The following is a 19,943-nucleotide window of genomic DNA, read 5'->3' on the forward strand; positions in this document are numbered from 1 at the left end:
CAGGAGCCCAATCTCATTTCCTAAACTGTGCATGTACTAAACATGCAGATAGAGTGGGATTGCATAACATAAGAGATACAAGGGAAGGTAAGAAGCTGTCTTCTATTGAGTCAGACCACTGGTCCATCTAGTTTAGTATTGTTCAGACTTACTGGTAGGGTGCTCTTGAGGGTTTCAGACAGGGATCCCTTCCCAGCTCTAGCTGAACATGCTGCGGATTAGGCCTGGGACCTTTTGCATGCAGAGCTTGTTCTGTCTGAGCCAGGGCTCTTTCTCATGAAAGAAAAGAAAAATCACAAAGGTAGCCTTGTGTGCTGTGGCTTTCTTTTTAATCCAAACTACTTCCCACCTATTCTTCATAGGTACCTCACAACCAAAAGTTTTATAGTTTTATGAGGATGGTCTCTAGACTGTCAGGATTTTGCACAAGGGCTTCAATTGCACACTGGACATTTAGCTTTTACAATTAAAGTAGATTAAAATGCTCTGGTGCAACAACAAAACCTGGATTTTTTTGCAGCTAGAAAAGTGACCAGGAAATGCACTAAAAAAGGTGGGATGAATGACAGATTGATAGGAAGCCATATCATCTCCATGCAACCAAATCAGGATTAATGCTCATTGTTTTATAATCTCCCTGCAAACTGGAACACATGCTCAATAAAGAGCAGGCATTGTATAACCCCCACATAAGCTTTCTCCAAGCAACTCAGGATGAATGAGGTTGTCTGGAGGAGTCTGAGTTCACCAGAACTTTACTGATGTCTGATTTCATAATAAGCTACTTTGTGTTTATGATATTAACATGGCTGGCAAAGAAGTGTTGTGTGAGGATCGTAGACTTCTAGTGAGAAACAAATTTTTGTGATATACACAGTAGCCTACAGCTTTGTTTATCTCCAGATCACACACCCTTGTTATCAAATGGTATGATGACAAAGGCAAACATATTACAATGAAAATCGATGACATTGAGCTAGACAAGCAATATCCATGAACAGCTAAACCATTGTAAACACTGCAAGAGATGGACATGCCTGAAGTCAATTTATTGTTCTCCTCTTTATTACTCTTGAAGCTTGATAAATTTATCATTTCCCTTGTATTTCAAGATTAGTTAATAACATTTTTAAACAGCAAATAAGGGAGACAAATATCTTTAATTTGTCACTTCATTTTGTCTTAGCAAAATGCAAGCAATCTGCATTTATCTTCTATTAGTTGGTAGTTTTTGGCTTTTTGCCAAGTGGTAAATTAACAACAAAAAGTTTGCTTTCACTTTTTGTTGATGTTGAAAGAATCTTGGGAAGAATTAAACCTATAATAACGTAGAGAGAAAAAGTTCGACACATCTAAAATTCAACACTGATTTACAGATTGGGGACATGTTCAGCTTTTCTGTTAAAATAACAGCACATGCTTACTCAGAGGTAAATCCCATTGAATTCTATGGAGTTTTCTGCCAAGTAAGTATGCACAGCAGCACAATAGTGCTTGACTATGGCTGGATTGTGCCTCAAATTCTGAAAATACTATGAAATTCTTAATGGGATAACATTTTTTTCTCTTACACAACCTTTTAAGACTAGAGAATATAACAAGAGCTCTGCTAGATAAAATCTGGATAGGGTTACCAGGTCTCCTGTTTTTGCCCAGAGACTCCAGATTTTTTGGGTGCTCTCCAGGTCTCAGGGTAAATCACATTAATCTCCAGACTCTCAGCTTTTGTTTTTTTAAAAAAATTAAGTTTCTAAGTGGTCTGGTTCACAAGATATACACCAAAACGTCAGCCGCCCCCCACAACTTCAGTTAAATGAGCTCATAGCTCATCTGGACAGGGACGACCTCGCCTCCGTTGTCCACGCTCTGGTAACTTCAAGATTGGATTACTGTAATGCGCTCTACGTAGGGCTGCCCTTGAAGACAGTTTGGAAGCTTCAGCTGGTGCAGAACGCAGCTGCCAGATTATTGATGAGGACCAGTCGGTCCTCGCATATAACACCTGTCCTGGCGCGTCTGCACTGGCTTCCTATTTGCTTCCGGGCGAGATTCAAGGTGCTGGTTTTGACCTATAAAGCCTTACACAGCGTGGGACCTCAATACCTTGTGGAACGCCTCTCTCGCTATGAACCTACCCGTTCACTTCGTTCAGAATCTAAGGCCCTCCTCCGGGTACCAACCTATTGGGAAGCCCGGAGGGTGGTTACGAGATCTAGGGCCTTTTCTGTGGTGGCCCCTGAGTAGTGGAACAGCCTCCCCGAAGAGGTACGCCTGATGCCTACACTTCCATCTTTTCGGCGCCAGGTAAAGACCTTTTTATGCTCCCAGGCATTTTAATCTTTTTAATCTTTTTTAACCTTTTAATCTGTATTTTTAATTTTTGTAGTATTTATTTTGTTTTTTCTGTGCTTTTTGTTGTTTGTTTGTATATGTTTTTGTATTTTTATTATGATATATTGTATTTTATCTTGTTTGTTCACTGCCCTGAGAGCTATTTTGCTAAGGGCGGTATATAAATTGAAATAATAAATAAATAAAATAAATAAATAGCTGGCTGCTCTAATCCTGCCCTTTCAGGTTTGCAGCCAATAAGTGAACTCAGGGTTGTGATTGACAAGGCAGTGACTACAGCCCTTTGCAAATCAGAAAACTTGTTTTTTCCTGCTTTTCAGAAAATCTCATCAATTGTGTAAGTATATAGCTTTCAGTGTTTTTCTCTCTTGTGTGCAGGAGTCAAGTTTAAATTTCCCTGGGCTGTTGAAGAGGGCACTGTTTTGAAAACCTTCCCAATATGAAGCTTTAATCCAGTACTTGCTTTTCTGGGAGTAAAGCTGCAATGCTAATCCCACATACCCAGAGCAAACCCCATTGAATTCAATAGGACTTAATTTTGAGTAGACATGGTTAGGTTTGTGCTGTAAATTGATGCGACTTTTGAGAGAACATAGCAAAGAACTGTTTTTGTGTTGTAACTATTTCTCTCCCCCTCCAACCCTATTTTTAAAGCAATTAGGCAGGCCTTACATAGCTATCACTGCTTTTATTATGTAGGAATCTAATACTGGTTTTATTTTTTAAAAAATGTTCTGCAATAACCAACTGGTTTGACAATAAACTATTATATGGGTGTATGTATTTTTACATCTCCTGTCTGTGTGTGTATATGGAGTCTCTCCAACAAACATGTGAGGTAGGAATGGAAACAAAGGCAGCTCACAACAAGGAATAAAGCCATTTAAATCCAATAACAATAAAAACAAGTATAAACAGTTGCAAAACAGCTTAAAGTGGCATGATTCTGAGTTTTAGGTTGTGTGAATGAAGTTGCTTATCACTTGAGGTTGCAGTTCTATCCCTGTTTGAGTAAGCCCCACTGAATACATTGGGATTGCTTCTGCGTAAACAAACAGGATAGCACTATAAATATCTTTACACGTTGTGTAAATAATAAACTGATAGTCATGCTTATATAAATATTTCTTCATACTATGTCCCAATAAGTATCTGATTTCACACTATGGTTGTACAGTATTACTTCCTCTACATTTTCAGTGTGCCCTTCTACTTTGGGGTGGTTCCACTCTGTTGTTTTCACTCTGGGCCAGATTAAGCTGACAGATGGTGAGTAGCCCATGGTCACCCAGGAAACTTTATAGTTCATTCCATTTTAAGAAATTAATTAAAACAATTTCCATGCAGGCAAAGTTTATTAAGTAGATCCACACAATACATTTAATGCACATCCAACTTGCATTTAAAGCACATGACTTCCCACAAAGAATCTGGGAAGTGTAGTTTCCCCCTCACAGTTATAGTTCCCACAACCCTTAACAAACTACAGTTCCCAGGATTCTGTGGTGCAATTCATGTGCTTCAAATATGTTTTGAATGTGCTTTAAATGAATGGTGTGGATCTGCCCTGGGGATGATATGCATTCATTAGTGAATTGAAAAGAACAGTTCTAAAAGATATTATTTAAACAAGGGAAGGGTTGTAGCTCAGTGGTAGAGCATATGCTTTGTGTGCAAGGGTCCAAAATTCGATTTCTGGAAAAGACTATTGCCTGAAATTCTAGACAGCCAATGCTAGTCCATGTCATCAGTACGGAGCTAGATGGCACCAAATGGCCTGAGTCAGTATAAGGCAGATTCCTTTGTTCCTAAAAGAGGAAGGAGACCCAAGGGCCACAGTGACTCTGAAATTTATTTATGTATTTTAATTACAACATTTATATACCACTTTATTGTAAAAAACCTCAAAGCAGTTTACAGAAAGAATGTAAAAAAAATATTGGCAAAAAGAGTTGACAGGTATTTAAAAATATTCAAAATAATAAAATGAACAGTGAGTTAAAAATAGATAAAAATGTAAGAGCTTCTAAATGCCTGGGCAGGCTTGCCTAAGCAAAAATGTTTTTAGCAGATGCAAAAAAGAGTAAAAGTTCCAGAGCATAGGTGCTGCCACACTAAAGAACTGATTTCTTACAAGAGCAGAACAAATACTATGTGGCACCCGTAGCATGGAAAGCACACTTTGAATTTGGCCTGGTAGCAAATTGGCAACCAGTGCAGATTTCAGAGCAGAGGTATTATGTGCTGATAGGATCTCACTCATGTCAGCAATTGTGCCACAGCATTCTGTCCTACCTGCAGCACCCAGGTCATGTTGTGCTGTGTGGGGATTTCTGTGACCTTGGCTAACTGGCTGTCAGGATTTCTTTACTTTTGGCTAGGAACCCTGACTGGTTGTGGGATGCTGAGGGTAAAAAAAAAGATCCGGGGAATTACAGGCCGGTCAGTCTGACTTCAATACCAGGAAAGATATTAGAACGGATAATAAAAGAGTCCATTGGCAACTATCTAGATGACAGTGCTGTGATTAGTAGGAGCCAGCATGGGTTTGTCAAGAAAAAATCCTGTCGAACTAATCTCATCTCTTTTTTTGATTGGGTCACTAGCCTAGTATGGTGGAAATGCTGTAGATGTCATCTATCTAGATTTCAGCAAAGCATTTGACAAAGTCCCCCACGACCTTTTGATTAGCAAACTCGTCAAATGCGGACTACATGGAAATACTGTCAGGTGGATTCACAACTGGTTGGAAAACCGTACTCAAAGAGTGGTCGTCGGTGGCTCTGATTCGGACTGGAAAGAGGTCTCGAGTGGAGTGCCACAGGGTTCTGTCCTGGGGTCGATACTCTTCAACATTTTTATCAATGACTTAGATGATGGGGTGGAGGGAAGCCTTATGAAGTTTGCGGATGATACGAAACTGGGAGGGATAGCTAACACAATGGAAGGCAGGAATAAAATCCAAAGGGACCTGGATAGACTAGAAAATTGGGCTGAAATTAATAAAATGACATTCAATAAAGACAAATGCAGGATTCTGCATTTAGGCCACAAAAACAAAATGCACGGGTACAGGATGGGAAATACCCGGCTTAGCAGTAGTGCGTGTGAGAAGGACCTTGGAACTGTAGTGGATCGCAAGTTGAACATGACCCAGCAGTGTGATGCTGCGGCAAAAAAGGCAAACGCGGTTTTGGGCTGCATAAACAGAGCTATAGTTTCCAGGTCGAGGGAAGTAATAGTCCCACTATATTCTGCATTAGTCAGGCCTCATCTGGAATACTGCGTTCAGTTCTGGGCACCTCATTTTAAGAAAGATATAGACAAGTTGGAGCGGGTTCAGAAGAGGGCGATGAGGATGATAGCCGGTATGGAGAACAAGTCTTATGAGGAAAGGTTGAAGGAACTTGGCATGTTCAGTCTGGTGAAGAGAAGGCTGAGGGGCGACATGATTACACTCTTTAAGTACCTGAAGGGCTGTCACATAGAGGAGGGTACAGATTTGTTCACTGCTGCCCCAGAGTGTAGGATTAGGTCTAATGGTTTTAAGTTGCAGGAGCGTAGATTCAGATTGGACATTAGAAGGAACTTCTTGACAGTAAGGGCAGTTCGGCAATGGAACCGACTGCCTAGGGAGGTGGTGGGATCCCCTTCGCTGGATGTCTTCAAGCAGAGGCTGGACAGCTATCTGCGGGAGATGCTCTAGCTGTGGATTTCCTGCTGTGAGCAGGGGGTTGGACTCGATGGCCTACAAGGCCCTGTGATGATCCTGTATTAGTGTAAATATGGTAAGTGCTGTTTGTATAGGAGATACATGGTAAGTGGAATGAAAGAGGAGGGGGAGTGAATGGGCAGTAGAATGCTGGATGATTGGCTGAGTGTTTAAAATGGCTGAGCGTATAAAAGGAAGAGTGACAGTGGAATCTGGGTGGATGTGAGGTGATGAAAGTGAGTGGGTTGTTTTGGTGGGTTTTAGAGAGTTGTTTGCCAGGAGAGCGTGGAGAAGGAGGGGGGTGGAGTTCAGATTAGTATTAGATAAAACCATATGCTTATGTGCCTTATGAAGAAATCTTGTTATCTTTGTTATCTTTAATAAATACTTAATTTGGTTTACCGAAGGCCTGATCCTTGGCTGGGGTTTCACAGACCAGAAGGGAAGGGAAGGTAATGACCAAGGCTGAAGGGAAACTGTAACAAATGGTGGCAGCGATGAAGAGAATAACAATACAAGTATTCAGAGTCTCTGGGAATACAGGTGTTAGGACGTGACGGGTGGTGATGCCTAGCAGGGGGATCTGTTGAGATCTGTGCTAGAGCGGGAAGAGAAACCATAAAAAGGACAGTCCGGACTGGTGGAGTCCCTGGTGGTGCCTAGTGACAGGCAGTAGCCACGCGCAGGTAGGAACCTGACAGGGAGAGCCAGGGAAGGGCGTCACATGTGGTGGCAGTAGCGGTGGGATCCGAACAAAGGAGACTACGTCACAGGTGTTGGCTGTAGCGGTGGTACGAATACTAGAGAACCCCTACCAGTGGTGTGGCAAACAGAAATAACAAAACAAGATTACTTGTGAGAGTGACTGGCAAAGAGTGTGTGGCAAAGAGTGAGTGAACTCAAACACCATGGCTGAATATATAAAAATGAAAAGAGAGGAGCTGGTGGAGAAGTGCATAACATTCAATTTACCTCACGAGGGTAAAGGGGTAGATGAATTGAGGGTAGCACTTATAGGATTTGCAACTGCCCAGCAAGAACAACCTGTCAGGGAAGAGACCCCAGAAGGATACTTAAGCAATCCCGCTTATATAGAGTATTTGAGAGAGAAGTTGAGGATGGAAGCTGATGGGAAAGATAAACAGCGAGAGTTGGAAACTGAGAAGTTGAGGATGGAAACTGAGAGATTGAGGATGGAAGCTGAGGAAAAAGATAAACAGAGAGAGTTGGAAGCTGAGAGATTGAGGATGGAAACTGAGAGAATGAGAGTGGATGCCGAGATACAAGGGGAAAGACTGGACATTAGAAGGAACTTCTTGACAGTAAGGGCAGTTCGCCAATGGAACCGACTGCCTAGGGAGGTGGTGGGATCCCCTTCGCTGGATGTCTTCAAGCAGAGGCTGGACAGCTATCTGCGGGAGATGCTCTAGCTGTGGATTTCCTACTGTGAGCAGGGGGTTGGACTCGATGGCCTACAAGGCCCCTTCCAACTCTATGATTCTATGAGTTTTCTGCCTTACTCATAGGAATCTTGTTGTGGTTGGTATGGTATTGCATTTAGGAAATCATCACTGTCCTGTTTTTCTGTTCACATCTTATTTACGTTTATCGTCACTCCCTTACATCGATAGAAGCAACAACAGTGGTTCAATGTGCACAGCTCAATCCCATTAAATCCATTAATGATGCACCTAGTTGGTTTCATGATGGTTTGTTTCTTGCCCAATAGCGATAAAAGAGAATTCACATATTGGGAAGTGCGGCTTCAGTTGCTATTGTTCCCAAGGTACTGCCTGTGAAAGTAGACCAAACCATGTGTGTTTTCTCTCTGTCAATTATTACTCACTGGAATTGGGTTGGCTGTCAAAGTGAGTTTATAGCAGCCCACAGGGTAGACAGAAAATGGTAGAGAATCTTCTTACTGTTACTCATTTTCAGAGATTGGAAAAGTTACTTTTTTGAACTACAACTCCCATCAGCCCAATCCAGTGGCCATGCTGGCTGGGGCTGATGGGAGTTGTAGTTCAAAAAAGTAACTTTTCCAAGCTCTGCTCATTTTTCAAACCTCTTTCTGAAGTGAAATGTCAAAGCTGTAAAGAGGTTTGGAACAGCCACATTATAAGGTATTCCAGACAGGGGGTTGCCAACCCTGCTTGGATATGAATATCTTTGCAGAGGATCCCTAGTCAAGCCAACAGCACAATCCATACTATATCTACTCAGAAGTAAGTCCTATTGTGTTCTATGGTGCTTAGTCCCTTAGTAAGTGTGTTTAGGATTGCAGCCTTCAGCGGCATCTATCTTTACTCCTGAATGTTCCCATCTAACATCTTCACAACACAAGGCTCCTTTCTTCCTACAATGGCCTTCTGGTGACTGGCCCAAAGGCATTTAAACCCTTCTTGCCAGAAACAAGTAGCCTAGACCAAATGTTCCCTACCCAGGCTCCAACTTCTAGCTAAGATTTCTACCTTAATTTCCAATCAGAGAAATGTATGTTTGTTTATTAATATACAGTCACAGACCCATTCAAATAAAATAGTCAATAAAACATCAGAATAGTTAAGATACAGAAATATATAAGTACAGCATAAAAGAAATAGCAGTTAAAAGAAATGAATGTATTTGTTTGATTTTTTATGCTCCAAGCAACTGTGGTTGATGCTTAATGTATCATGCTTAATGACATCACTAGGGCCTGACCTGTGACATCACTAGGGACTGCTGCATGACATCACTAGGGACTGCCCCTGAAATCTCAGGGTTTGGGATGAGTCTGTCCTGGCAACCCTAAATCTGGATTGATCTAATCCTAGTTCTCCAGTGCCCTACCAGATGCCTATCAGTAACCTATAAACAGAGCATCAGGGCAATACCTCTGTCCCACTGTTGTTCCCCTGCAACTGGTTTTCAAAGACATATTCAAACATACAACTGTCATGTTTAACAGCCATGGATGGCCTTACCTTCTGTGAATTTATCTAACCCTTTTTTAAAGCCATCAAAGGTGGCGACTCTCACATCTTGTCATTCATACTATGCCTGCTGCCCCCCAACAAAAGATAAGAAAAAAGAAAAGAGTTGTACCTAATGGTAGCCCTGCTTGGAGTAGACCCACTGAAAATAATGGGGTTGGTTAACTTAAGTCTACTCTTAGTTGGATACAGCCCCATTATGTTGAATTTGTTCAACTCTTTTTGCATGCATTTACAACCACTGTTACACATTTGCCTTGGGCTGTCGTTGAAGAAGGTCTGGAAGCTGTAGCTGATGTGAAATCCAACAGTCCAGCTCCTGGGAGGACTGGGAAGGCAGAAGCATATTCAGCTACTTTGTTGGCAATTTGTAGACTGCCAATGTGCTTTAAGGTCCAATTTCAGATGTTGCTATTAGCTTATAAAAGCTCTTTAACAGCCTGGAAACTGCATAGCTTAGAGAGCACCTCTTCCCCTAGGAAGTCACCCACTCATTAAGGTCAAGGGAGAGACGCTATTAAAGGTAATGGAGGAATAAGGAAAGTATAGACGGATCATTCTTTGGGGGTGCTATATAGCTGTAGTACACAAATTCCCATCTCTGCTAACTTTCTGGAAGTATTATATAGCAATTATTTTTGTCAGCCATTCACAGATTAAGTGAATCATCTTGTTCGCAGTTTTCTTTTACTGTTTTCCATCATCAGTTCTCATTGGTGAGTTTAACTGGGTTTTTAGATATTCAATATTGTAGAAGAATCCCTTTGGAAGAGTATGCTATAAATTAAGTCTGGGATCAGAAGAATTGTTGGGCATGCCTAATAGGACTTCTGCCTGGATTTCTGGAAGGCTTTAAAAAAGCATCATAATGTATTTATTTATGACATTTAAATATCTCCCTTCCTCTAAGGAGCTTGAGGTAGGGATGGTGCAGAATTCCACTCCAAGCAGTCACAGACGCAGAAATTGCTTCAGTGTAAGTGTTGATTTGTGGTCAGGAACAGAAATCAGGTAAGCAAATACACAGATGTTCACTATCTGCTATCCACAAATGATATGTAATTGATTACCCCCCCCCCCATTTTGCTGGCATTTCCTTTGAATTGAAATGAATGACCTTTGTGTTGAAATGAATGGTGTGGAATCACACAATGACAACATAAGCCAGTGTGATGTAGTAGTCGGAGTGTTGGACTTGGACCTAGCAGACCAGAGTCTCACTCAGACATGAAGCTTGCTGGGTAACAATCACAGTCTCTCAGCCTGACAGGGTTGTTGTGAGGATAAAATTGAGATGGAGGAGAACCATGTACACTACCTTGACCTGCTTGGAGGAAAGGAGGGATATAAATGTAGTAATAATAATAACAACAGCAACAATACATTTATTACAATTCAATAAATGTATTACAATACATTATTATTATTATGACTGATGATAATAATAAATCTTATGTAATTAATTACGTTTAGCCATAGCAGATGAAGAACAGTTTTTAGCAGAAGCTGACCTTCAGTGGAACCAAAATAGCGGGTTGGAGTAGACTTTGCTAACTTCATATATTCCTAGCTCGAGATGACATACTTGGTCCCTCAGAACAACCACGTGAGGTAGGTTAGCCTGACAGATAGCATATGGCCCAAGGTCACCAGTGCACTTTATGGCCAAATGGGGATTTGAGTCCATGTTTCTCCAGTCCTGCTGTGACACTCTAACTTAGCCTTCCCCAACTTGGTTGTCCTCCAGGTTTTGTACTGCAACTCCAGTCATCCCTGACCATGGGCTATGCTGCCAGGGGCTGATGGGAGTTATAGCCCCAAACATCTGGAGGGCACTAGATTGGGATGGCTCCTCTAACCACTGCACACTGGCTGTCTACACAAGCTCACATCATTAGTGTATACTGGCACAGGTTGAGTCCTAAGCCTTGGACAAAAATAATTATCTCCTTAAAATTCATAACCACATCATTAACACAGCTAACTAAATAAAATGCTGCTAAATATACATTCCTACTCTTTTAGCTTCCAATATGTCACTTGTATTGTAGGTCTATCTTCATCCCAATATTTGTGTTCAAGATAACAGTGATATTACCAACAAAGAAGCCTTCTGCCAGTAGGGATCTGAAATGAAGCAGTTTGTTCATTGTGATCAAATCAAATGCTAAACCAAGATCAACAGAAGTAGCAGCTCGTCTTTTCTTATGACTGCTGTTGTACAAATTATTATAAACTTAATAACGTATTTTGTATTGTTGTAACCTGCCTTGGGACCTACTGTATAAATTTAATCATCATCACCATCCTAATAACAATTCAGCTCTCTCTGTATGTGTATGTATATATATATACATATATATATATATACATATATATACATATATAGATATATATAGAGATATATAGATATATATATAGATATATATAGATATATATAGATATATATATAGATATATACATATATATAGATAGATAGATAGATAGATAGATAGATAGATAGATAGATAGATAGATATACATATATATAGATAGATATATATATACAGATATATATATATACATATATAGATATAGATACAGATACATATATATATAGATACATACATACATATACATATATATACACATACATATATATACATATATATATATGAACGTAATTGTGATTAACCAAACAGAGGTTTTTATTGTATTAACAAAACGTTTCAGCTTCCACCTTCATCAGCTGCTATCATACAAATGCTGTTACCAAGGTGGCAGTTATAGAGCTTTGAGGATGGAATGCTCAGAGGGGCTTCCTTTGCAGAAGCGAAGTAGTGGTGGTACTGTCCTCCAGGTTCAGGCCATGTGGTGCCAATATATATATATGGAAACATAAAATTTAATTGATGTACCAAGAACAAATTCAGATTGGAAGTCACTGGAACACTGACTAGAGTGAAACTGAATAGAAACAGTAGAACATAGAGGCACATTACACAATAATTCTTAGGCTTCTTACAAACCACCAGTCTTTCTAAAAATTCTTAACAAAATCTCTCTGCCTATACACTGTGATGTCTACTTCTCTGTATGTTTGTTCTCCCCCCCCTGAATAATTCTGCTACAGCAGCATTCATGTATTTGCTGATAGGTGGACAAGCTAGTAAGATTTTTGCTAGGCTAGTAACTTGTGTAAATGCATTTACAAGGCACTCCCCCACCCTTTTTTTTTTTTTTTACTTTGAATCACTTTTGCCTCATACAAATGTCAGGCCATGTACATGGTGGAGAGGTTTCCACATGCAAGCCATTTGAATGAAAAAATGGACACCCAATAATATTTCCTTTAAAGAAAGCCCTGATATAATATATTTGGAAACCTAGCGTGGTGGAAATATGGTGGGGGAGGAAATGGTTATGTACTTCCTGTATTTTGTAGCCATGATTGAGCACCCTATGCCTACTATTTCCATTTTTGAAAGCAATACAGTAGGGCCCCGCTTTACGGCACTTTGCTTCCTGGTGCTTCGCTAATGCAGCAGTTTTGAATTGTGTCCATGTCCCATATGTTCAGCGCTTGTTCCATTTTTGCAGTGATTTTGTGGCATGACGTGAATTGATGGGGCCTACGTCCTGAGCGCGTTGTTAGAGCTTGGAAATGTTCCTTTTTAAAACTACAGTTGGCCTGATGGGAGTTGTAGTTCAAAAAAGAAATGTTTCCAAGCTCTGACAATGCGCTCAGCAGCTGAGTCCGAGAAGGGCATCTGGTGCCATTTTATTGTCAAGGGAGGCAGTGGAGGGTGAGCAAGCGTGCAAGTGAATAGGCAGGAGGGAGAGCGAGCGGGCAAGGGGGGACAACTGAGGGAGGTGGCAGAGAGTAAGCAAGTGCACAAACAGGCAGGGGGAGGGCAAGCAGGCAAGGGGGGACAAGCGAGGGAGGCAGCGGGGAGTGAGCGAGTGCACAAACAGGCAGGGGGGAGGGCGAGCGGGAAGGGGGGATGAGCGAGGGAGGCAACAGAGAGTGAGCGAGTGCGCAAACAGGCAGGGGGGACGGCAAGCGGGCAAGGGAGGATAAGCGAGGGAGGCGGCAGAGAACATGCGAGCAAACAGGTGGGGGGAGGGCAAGCGGGCATGAGTAAGGGAGCCGGTGGAGGGTGAGCAAGCAGGTGCGGGTGGACGGGCAGCTCCCTCCCTGCGATCTGCAGCACTACTCCCCCACCATAACGAGGGCGAGCGAGCGGAGGGGAGAGAACGATGCACGGAAAAGCAGAACATCGATCAGCTGTTGCGGGGGGAGCTTCAGGGGCCAAGCGGTGTCAGCTGGAGCTCCTCGCACTACAGCTGATCGATGTTCCGCTTTTTGGTGATTTTCACTTTAAGGGAGGGGTCTGGTCCCTAACCTGCCGCATAAGTGGGGCCGTACTGTAATGCCACTTCAAGTGACGCCATTAGCATTATATGTAGTTTGACCCAAAACATACCCCTTTTTAATGGGCTGCACCCAGGAGCTGGCTGAAAAAACACAGCACCAGCTTTAATAGGAATACTAGCCTTGACCCTGAATGGAGTTTGGAATAGGGATAACTCATGCTGGTTTAATTTAAGACACCATAAGACGCCTATAGTTAGGATTGCTGTCAGTCTGATACATCCCTGTGTGTGTGTGTGTTAAACATAGATTTTTAAAGCATTTATTATTTTTATTTTATTTTACATATTTTTGTGGAACTCCCAGCTGACATCCAACAGGCTCCCTCCAACACATAGCAAATTATATATATATATATTAAAAATAAAAAATATTGATTGCTTATTTAAAAATCTCTAAGCAGTTTACATATACGAAAAATAAAATCAACAAACTTTAAACACAAGTAAGCATAATAAAATGATTAAAATAGATAAAATCAACAGGATTTGAAAAATATGCATAATAGAAGTAAATGTCTGGGCAGGCTTGCCAAAACAAGAAAACAGTATAATGAAGGTACCTGCCTGATAGTAATAGGCAGGGAGTCCCAGAGTATTAGAGCAAATGCAAAATGAACATGAAGTTCCTCAGGTCAAAGTATTGAGTGGGCACATCTGGGGTTAGGTGATCCTTCAAGTGAGCTGGTCCTGTTGAGGGCTTTATATGTTAATAGTAACACCTTGAATTTGGCCTGGTAAGCATGTGTTAAGAACATTATGAGTTTCAATGACATTCTTGTAAGAATGTACTGTGACTTTTACATTAACATCTTCTAATATACATTAATTTTCCAATGAACAATGCAGCCAAGCAAGAGAGTTACTTCTTCCAGGTAGTATTGCTTGCCACTTTGGCAGAGACGATCAATGCAGTTATTAACACATGAGCATTACCTAGGCTCTTTCTGATAACAAGAACAAGTAGTGTTTCATGAAGGGAGTATATTAATGTTGCCTTCATAGTCATTATCAGTTAATTCCTTGCAGAGTTTATATTGTGGATGTTTCACAAGGTTTCAACAGTCTGTTCTGTATGTGGGGTGTATAAGCTCTAGAGACTCTAGAGCTGCTTCTATTTTATAGCCCCCTCAGTTCAGTACTAATGATATCTATCCATCTTGTCTTCCATCTCCCTAATCTCCTCTCACCTTCTGCTTCCTGGTGAAACAGCCTCCTTAGTAATTTCCTGACATTCCCTTTTTGAAGTAGTTCAGTCCTCAGAGTACTGTTACAACTGGAAGCTGTACTGAAAACAAGTAGCACTCCAATGGCAGTTGGCAACATTCTGTAGATTAGACTTCCTCTTCTTTGGATATTCTCTACGCACTCCCACAAGAAGCACTTTTTGTTCTGAATCTTTGTTGTTATGTGCCTTCAAGTCGATTAGACTTATGGTGACCCTATGAATCAGTGACCTCCAATAGCATCTGTTATAAACCACCCTGTTCAGATCTTGTAAGTTCAGGTCTGTGGCTTTCTTTATGGAATCAATCCATCTCTTGTTTGGTCGTCATCATTTTCTACTCCATTCTGTTTTTCCCAGCATTACTGTCTTTTCTAGTGAATCATGTCTTCTCATTATGTGTCCAAAGTATAACCTCAGTTTCATCATTTTAGCTTCTAGTGATAGTTCTGGTTTAATTTGTTCTAACACCCAATTATTTGTTTGTTTCGCAGTCCATGGTATGTACAAAAACTCTCCTCCATCACTACATTTCAAATGAGCTGATTTTTCTCTTATCCACTTTTTTCACTGTCCATCTTTCACACCCATACATAGAGATTTGGAATACCATGGTCTGAATGATCCTGACTTTGGTGTTCAGTGATACATCTTTGCATTTGAGGATCTTTCCTAGTTTTCTCATAGCTGCCCTCCCCAGTCCTAGCCTTCTGATTTCTTGACTATTGTCTCCATTTTGGTTAATGACTGTGCCAAGGTATTGATAATCCTTGACAAGTTCAATGTCCTCCTTGTCAACTTTAAAGTTACGTAAATCTTCTGTTGTCATTACTTTTGTCTTGATCTTCAGCTGTAGTCCTGCTTTTGTGCTTTCCTCTTTAACTTTGATCACCATTCATTTCAAATCATTACTGGTTTCTGCTAGTAGTATGGTATTGTCTGCATATCTTAAATTATTGATATCTCCTTCCAATTTTCACACCTCCTTCATCTTGATCCAATCCCGCTTTCCGTATCATTCTGAATTTTACCGCTTCCTTTTGATCCTCCACCTCCTCCTTCCTTCCTTGTTATCTGCTGTGTCACACATAGATTTAACTGTGATCTGCAAAATATTTATTTTACTCCTTTCTTCAAACCTGGCCTGCCCAACTAAGCCAAACACAGCTCATTGATCTTATTTATTTTTCTCACATTTATATCTTAATTTTTTCTTCAAAGACAAAATTAATTCTATCTATAACATTCCACTAACAAGATTCAAAGATAGGACACCTCCAAGGCTTGACCCATAGTTCTTGGAAATATGCAGAGCTTGGAAAAGTTACTTTTTAAAACTATAGCTCCCATCAGCCGCAGCCAGCATGGACACTAGATTGGGCTATTGGGAGATGTAGTTCAAAAAAGTAACTTTTCCAAGCTCTGAAAATATGTATCTAAATCCATTTCCTTGGTCATCAGCTAAAATAATCAACTATGGTGAATGAGCTACAAGCTGGATTGAAATGGATCCAGAATCCATTATGGGACTGAAACAGCTTCAGTCACCTTAGTTAATGACTCACATCAGGCTGTGTGTGATCCTGTTGGTTCTGCGGGAGTTCTTAGCAGCTTCTAGTGCTATTGACTATGGATTATCTAACCAGGATGAGGCTTGGGGTAGTACTCTGTGGAGGTCCAGACTAGTCTGGAGGGTTAGACTAGTCCTAGGATCCCTGGCAAGAATATATGCCATTGGATCTTTCTTCAGTGGCAAATGATAAGCAGAACTTCAGTTCTTGTTGGGGATCCTGAGACTGGTAGAGAAACAGCAGGAGGAAAAGATGGTGCTTTGTGCATCTATGGTTATGCCTACCACTAGCCTCCCCTATCTCTTCCTCCAAAATATGTTTAATTTGGGGAAGAGAAATGAGGAAGGCACTGCATGGGGTTTCTTTTCAAACACTCAAAAAGTCTGGGTCATAGATATAAATGACTGTGAATTCACAGAACTCCCCTTGATAAATATGTGCAAGCACTTGTGGAAATAACTTTCTTTAGTCAGAGCTGGTGGTCTCGAGTGAAGTCGATCAGCAATTAGGCAAGTTCAAGAGTAGCTCATTCTGTGATCAGCCTGAGGAGAGAGTCCAGAGTAGCAACAACATGAAACACTTGAAGTCTGCTAAGCTTGCAGATGCAATGCTTCCCTTTGGCCAACTGCAGTGGCGGTGCTGAAATGCAGAAAAAGCAGCCCAGCAATCTTTCCTCTGGTTAGCAGCAATGGTATTGCAAAAGGAAAGTTGTGTAGGCTCATTGAAAGGGTTATCAGTTGGAGAACCCTGTCGTCTGTTATTTATTTATATTTATTATCCATCTTTCTTCTATCATGGAACCCAAGGTGGAACACATGTGGTTCCCAGGATGTCTCCCATCCAGGCACTGAGCTGACTCACACCTGCTTAGCGTCATCAAGGTGGCAATCCCATGTGTCTTCATACTAAGGATGGGAAACATTGGTTGGTGCCAGTTCGAAAGCATTATGTTGACCTAACAGGCTGGTATTGATTTGAGTTCATTCTTTCTCCACTAGCCCCTGCTTGTACCAATCTGTTTTTTCCCTCGCAAGAAATATTTATATTAATATCAATATTTTGAAAAGAAATATCAATATTTGGAATGAGATATAGAAAAAATATTGCTCTTAATATCAAAATTTTAAAATTAGAGAAACAACCATTTTTATAAATAGCCTGGAAAATTGCTACATAAAAAATCTGATCTGCAATGATACAGAATATGCAAAATAATAGAAAAGTTGGTATCAAATCTGAATTGGGTGGATTTTTAGCACATCACTACTTCAGATAATATTCTATATCAGGAGTAGAGATCCAGCTGGTGGATCCTGACTTCTTTCAATGCTGCCTCCACCCAAGGCAGGACCCAATGTATTTTTTCCCCTTTGCATAGCTCAAGCCACACCTGCAGAGGAACATCCTTTGCATCACCAACTTGAATTCAAATGCAAAGGAATATTTGCATTTTCAGCAAGTCCTGTATTGCCTAATGAACTGAGCCTTGGGCTCCTACTGGGAGGAAGGGCAGGATATAAATGCAGGCAGTCAATAACACTTCATAGAATGTGCTTTATGTCACAAACACCAACCTCACCATGAGTTGTGGTCTGTTAAGGGAATAATGCATTGAGATGAAGGCAACCAATAGCAAGGAATGGAAATTATCCATAGTACCTTTAAGTCATAGGCATGACATCATGTGAACAGACTCAGACACCCATAGCAAAACTACAGACTTAGCCTGGTTCATTTTAGCAATTCATTTTCCATAGAGAACCCTGTGAAATGTAGGTTAGTGAGGAAGATAGTGATTGGGATCTCTGACCAATTTTTTTCTAAATTATAATTCCTAGATATTGGGGGGGGGAGTTATAATAGCAAAATTAGTATTCAGATAATGCAAGTTGTATAGTAGATATGCCACAAGAAAATGCAGAGATTAATAATGTATTCAAGTTTTTCATAACTGCTGGTTTGGTATGCATGTTCCTAAAAAAGTATGTGTGATCCTCGAAGGCAAATTAGAAACAATTACACTAGAGATGTTTGATTTTAACTCTCCTATAAATATTAGTTACAACAAACACAGCAAAATTCTAATAAGGCCTATTTCTGGCTGATCTAGGAGATTTACTTGTCATGGGTTGTGAAGCCATCTAGTTCCTGGGACAGTTAATTTAGTTTTGTTTCACCTGGTATGAGCTGAGAATCCCTAGTGTGTCTCACTTCTCTTTCCCTGGAATGAATAAGATGACAGCACAGCAGTCTTCCTCCCTATTAATCAGTACAGCAGCTTCTCTCACCACTCTTTTGCAGCTGTTCACAGTAGGAGCTGAAGTGACATTGGTATCCATTAAAATAAAACCCTAAGAAATGGTGTCAAATCTGAAGAGAGATCTAGCCCAGAACAAAGACAGCCAAAGGACCCAAAAAAACCAAAAGGCTCCTGGCTGTGAGAATTCCCTCGGAGAATGGATGGATACTGGCACAAAGTGCTTATCTTGATACCGGTATGTTTTGTTTTGGTAACCACAACATTGAAAAATCTGGAAAAGTGGGATGGTCATGTGAACTGGTTTAGAGAGGGCAGCCCTCTATTTCAGTGCCTGTCAGAGAACAGTCCTCTGTTTGAAGGAGTTCTCTATTTGAAAGGCTGTTGAGTTCAACTCCAGGTTAAAGAGAAAGAACCATAAAAAAGGTGAAGGGGGCCCTTGAAGGGTCCCATCAACACAGCATTTTGACAGCAGAGTAAGCAGGAGCACAAATCATTTGGTCACAGTCTTCCTCACTCTGATAAGTTGTATTATAATGAAATTATTTCTAAATTTGCATCTATGCGTATAAATTAGCATGTGCACTTTTAATGCAAATCTGTGCCCCCTTTTGTCTTCTTTTTTTATCACAAAATTCCTCTTTTGGGGGGGCTGATGTGTAAGTTATCACCCAACCAGTTGCTCCTCTGTAACAAAACATTCTGAACGTATTCGATTCTATTATTCTGAATAAAAAGTGTTGTATGTTGTTGTATGATCTGTTATACAATTTTTTTTGCATGTTGTCCAGACACCTAAGAACATAAGAAGAGCCTGCTGGATCAGGCCAGGAGCCCATCTAGTTCAGCATCCTGTTCTCATAGTGGCCAGCCAGATGCCCATGGGAAGCCGGCAAGCAGAACCAGAGTGCAAGAGCACGCTCCTCTCCTGCAGCTTCCGGCACCTGGTTTTCAGAAGATACTGGATCTGACTATGGTGGCAGAGCATAGCCATCATGACCAGTAACCATTGATAGCCTTATCCTCCATGAATTTGTCTAATCTTCTTTTACAACCATCCACGTTAGTGGCCATCACTGCCTCTTGTGTGAGCAAATTTTATAATTTAACTATGCACTGTGCAAAGAAGTACTTTTTTTAGTCTGTCTGAATCTTCCAACATTCAGTTTATTTATTTACCCCCGCCTTTCTTTTCATCACAGAAACCCAAGGTGGCTTACATATGGTTCCTAGGCGGTCTCCCATCCAGGCACCGCCCAGACCTGACCCTGCTTAGCTTTAGCAGGGTGCTAGCCTCACATGCCTTCAGACCACAAGTTCACGAGTTCTAGTGTTATGAGAGAAAAGCTTCTCTTTATCTACTTTTCCCATGCCATGCATAATTTTTATACACTTCTATCATGTCACCTCTTATTCGCCTTTTCTCTAAACTAAAAAG

The 19,943-nt window shown here is 40.8% G+C and overlaps 1 protein-coding gene and 1 long non-coding RNA gene across 3 annotated transcripts in view; one reads left to right on the forward strand and one right to left on the reverse strand.

Moving 5' to 3' along the window:
• The window catches only part of GPC6 (glypican 6), a 1,220,950-nt gene that overhangs the window by 988,068 nt on the left and 212,939 nt on the right, over positions 1 to 19,943 (reverse strand). The gene's annotated exons all lie outside the window — the stretch shown is intronic.
• LOC133385788 (uncharacterized) overlaps positions 1 to 19,943 on the forward strand; it is a 39,621-nt gene that overhangs the window by 2,922 nt on the left and 16,756 nt on the right. The window contains exon 3 of one of the 2 annotated variants that reach the window (XR_009762955.1): positions 2,578 to 2,635. The exons of the other annotated variant lie outside the window; for it this stretch is intronic. This is a non-coding gene — a long non-coding RNA (uncharacterized LOC133385788). Of the gene's footprint in view, positions 1 to 2,577; positions 2,636 to 19,943 lie in introns of those variants that run through there. 2 annotated transcript variants of the gene reach the window in all.

This window comes from Rhineura floridana, chromosome 5 (assembly GCF_030035675.1).
Source record: "Rhineura floridana isolate rRhiFlo1 chromosome 5, rRhiFlo1.hap2, whole genome shotgun sequence".
NCBI classification, from domain to species: domain Eukaryota; kingdom Metazoa; phylum Chordata; class Lepidosauria; order Squamata; family Rhineuridae; genus Rhineura; species Rhineura floridana.